We start from the raw sequence: 4,131 nt of genomic DNA on the forward strand, positions 1-4,131 counted from the left end.
CTGCTGAAGAAGCAGTAGCTGGTTGCCATCTGCCCTGCAACATTCCTGAGCCCTCTTCTAGCTCTTCAGAAAACACCCACGTGTGCTGCCTCCTAGCCAAGGGGTAAGTTGCACTGCCACTGGTATTGAATATGGTTGTTTGCTAGGTGTCCAAACATGCAAAAAAAACCCTAAGGAACTAACTGAAAATCCCTGGTTTCTGGGTTTGTCTGTGAAATGGGCTCACAGGAAAGGGAGAAGAGGCTTTTCCTTTCTGGATTACAGCTTTTTTGCCTTCTTGCTCAGGCTTCAAAGCTGTATGGAGACAAAGGGGATTTAAACTGTGGCACATTTAAGAATTCCCTCTCTGGGTGCTCCTGAGAGCCATGCAGACTCCTTCCCATCTGGCAAAAGCTGGGAAGGAAATCCCAACTCCCTCACCTTGTGCTCAGGCACCCAAAAAATGAGTCCATAAAGCACACAGGTCATCAGAGCAGGACCTGGCTCCTGCTGACCCAGAGCACCATTATTGCTGCATCTGAGTCTGAAGCACTAATTCCCAGACACAACAGCCCCTTGCTGTTTATGTGGCAGAGCAAAAGGGATCTTAAGCAAGTCTGTGAGAGCAAAGTCTAAAAGAGGTTGGGGGTGGTGGGTGTGGTGGTATGTGTGTTAGGCTCAAGGTGTCAGGGTACAGAGAGTGCCGGGGTATCTGGAGATGGGAAGTGAACTCAATGACACGGAGCAACAGAGAGTTCACTAAACCAAAGTGCTGGCCTTTTGAGTCAGCATCACTTCCAGGCTATTGTTCTCTAAAAAACAACCCCAACAAACCAGATCAATTTCAAGTTATTCTTCTGCATCCTTGGCACTCTATTGCTGACGTAGTATTTCTCGAAAACACGGGTGGTGTTGGCTCTCAGCTCAGCTCCCTCACCTTTCAATCCCTCTTACCCTTCACATTAATCTACTGGCATTGGGATTCCCTCCTGCTGTTCCACCTGCAAAATCCTGCTGATTTACTCTGATTTAGCTCAGCCCTACTCTTTGCCCAGCTCTTGAGGAAAAACATCCAGGGTAGACAAAATGTTAATGAGGGAAATACCCAAAAACTTATTTTTCTAAGGAAAAAGTATTTCTGCTTTCAATTCTAAACAAGGTCCCAGGGCACCAAGGTTGTATTTGTTTTCCTTGGTACCAGTGTTCAAAAAACAGCAAGGACACCCAGTGACATAAACGAGGTCCTAAGGACATATTTTGGTTATTACCAGGAAACTGCAAAGACAGGATGCAACCTTCAGAAATCAGGGCGTGAAGCACAATTATGGTAAATGAAAGCAAGACAAAACAACAGCATCTGTGAAATGGGTCCTAAAACCTACTATCATCTAGGATCAATTTTTACAAATGAAGCTCTTTATGAAGGCAAATGGATCAAGTGCTTTCTAAACCCAGATATATCCATTCCTAGAGCATCTCTAGGCACCTACATGTAATTGCATCTTACTGGCATCAAGAATTTGATTTTCATTTCAGAGCTTTGTAGCACTCAAGACTACGTGAATTCTCACTAGTTCCATTCAAGGTTAGAGGCCAGAACTTTTAGTGAGGTATAATCCAGTTATTAAGGCTATTAAGGCCTTAGCCTGCAATATAAGAGACCCCAGGTTAAAATCCCTGGTCTTCCACAGGCTTTCCATGCCATATAATTACTTATGTCACTGCAGTAGTTGAGTCCTCTGATTTTCCAGAGCTCTTAATACCCTGGGTTAGAAGACACTGTCAGAGCTGTAAATGAGGGAACTCGAGTTCACTTTTGGAGGTAAACACAGTAGTGACTAGAAGATGCTCACATGGTAATAACACTGTATCTAAGATAAATAATATTAGCATCAGAAGATCATGAAAAAAAAATTGACATATATAGCAGCTAGAAAATCAACTGTCTTCCTTCATAAAATAGCCACAAGGAAACAAAAAAGCCAGGTCCATTGCTCTTTGTTATACTGACACCTAAAAATATGGACCAAACATTATCAGTACACTGCAAATATGATGCCTCAGCATTGATAGTGTTTGTTATCATTCAAAAGAAATCAAAGTGTGTGGGCTTTTTCCATTTTAATCTAGAGCCGCAGACAGTCTCACGACAAAACGTTTCCTTCCTGTTAAAGACAACATGCTCTGATGCCTCTAAAAGCTCAGCATGTCAAAGGGAAGAGGAAATGAGGAGCTCTTCTAGTGATCAACTCTTGAACCAAAAAGCAACTGTTATAAGATTACAGAAATCCAAGCTGCAGCAAACTCCCATCAAAGCTTGAAAAACGATGCAAAAGTCACCTCCAGGTAACAGCAGCCCAGGGAACAGAAACACTGAACTGAAGGTCCAGCAAAAATTTCAGTTGGAACTTCCCTCTGGTTAATCACAAGGCTCCTGCTTAATACCCTAAATTTCAGCCTTTTCCCCAAAACAGACATCTCCTGATAGCATAGTGCTTCTCCTGAGCAAAGTGTGTGTGTTTCAGAGAGGCAGCTTTATCTCCATTTGGGTTTCACTAGCAACACGTGATGCAGAGTGGCTGGAGGGGGGACCTTTCTTCAGGCAAGTAAGGAGCACTAGCAACGCTGACTCAGCAGTTTTGGAGATGCTCAGTCAACTTCTACTTAATTTCTTAGCTCCCTCCTCAATTCTGGCCCCTTTCTCAAGTGCCACTCATCATGCTGCTGCTTGTTTATCACAGAACAGATCTGCTGTTAAAAGTTGGGCTCTGAACATGGGGTAGACCAGCCTGGGGTGAGCGCAGCTTGCACTGGATGTTTCTGTTGAGGTTCCTACTGGAAATAGGAAAATAAACCTTTCATCATCAAGAGGCTAAAAAACAAATAATATTTTCATTATACCCTGAAATGCCCATTATGATGATCATTTATCTGATCACATTTTACCTCCGTCTTATACTTATGTTTGATGCCTGCAACAAATCCACTCTGCTATTAGCGCTGCAGAACAGGAGTAGGTCAAGCATTCAAGAGACCTACTCCAACAAGATGAGTGAGGCTCCAGAATTTGAACTTCACATTTTTATTTTAAATACACTGCAGGCTATTTCCAAAATCCAAGAGGGCCTTCAGGACAACAAATGATCACTCCTCAGCACCACCTGTGGTTTCAAAGCACATACCTTTGCCTCCTCAAGAAGTGCATTTTATGCTTAGTTGATTTCTGTGGAATTTATTAGATGTATTTTCAGCTACAGGAAGTAACTGCTCAGTTCATATCCAACAGAAACCTTATAGGAGAAAACTTCTAGATTCTCACTACTGAAGATGAGATGAAAACAAACTCTTCTCTTTCCTTTAAACTGTCCCATCATTCTTTAGCCCATTTCTTTGAGTCAATGCTCCACAAGTTATTTTAAATTACTATCTTATCCAACTATTTCTTTGGCCCTCTATTACAACAGGTAGTAGTGCCCAGCCTTGAACACACCTTTGTTCCCACTGCTTTTGCAAGGAAAGGAAATACTCTGATCCTCTCTCTCCAAAGGGTGCTTAGAGATATTAAGTGATTTGATCAGGGGCAGGAAGAAGTCAGAAGCAGAACAGCTAGGTTTCCTAGCATAACACCCTTGTCATTTAATCAGCTTTTGATTCATTGCAGTAAAGCCAGAGGGTTCCAGTGCACTGGGCACTGTTTGTACACGCACGGCCTGAAATCTTAAAAAGTTTAATTTCCACATCACAGGCAAAGATGAGAGACACACGGATCAGACAGCTCCTGGGAAAACTCAGGAATACATGGAAGAACAACATCTAAATGCAGCCAACAACAGCTCTCCTCAAACTGTTTGCTGTACAGCCCCATTATTTTTTCCCCAAACACACAAAAATCAAGTCTTTGAAAACAGGTAGACAGCAATTCCTGTGGGAAGGCTGATATTACCAAGACTCAGGAGGAATGAGTATCATGAAGACTTCACTTCTTAGCCACTCCAGTTCAATGGACATCACATGGTCACTAATGATTAAATACTGTTAAGACCTGCTGCTTCTGTTTTGGAAGATGAACATGTGTTGTAAATCATTAAGTCAGCAGGGGAATAACCAGACACAGACACACACACATTTTGTTTGCCAAGTTGGCTGCTGAAC

The 4,131-nt window shown here is 42.5% G+C and overlaps 1 protein-coding gene across 1 annotated transcript in view; it reads right to left on the reverse strand.

Moving 5' to 3' along the window:
- The window catches only part of PRKCH (protein kinase C, eta), a gene marked incomplete at its 5' end in the record, with an annotated part of 119,837 nt that overhangs the window by 13,584 nt on the left and 102,122 nt on the right, over nt 1-4,131 (reverse strand). The gene's annotated exons all lie outside the window — the stretch shown is intronic.

This window comes from Chaetura pelagica, unplaced genomic scaffold, assembly GCF_000747805.2.
Source record: "Chaetura pelagica isolate M959 unplaced genomic scaffold, ChaPel_1.0 scaffold36, whole genome shotgun sequence".
NCBI classification, from domain to species: domain Eukaryota; kingdom Metazoa; phylum Chordata; class Aves; order Apodiformes; family Apodidae; genus Chaetura; species Chaetura pelagica.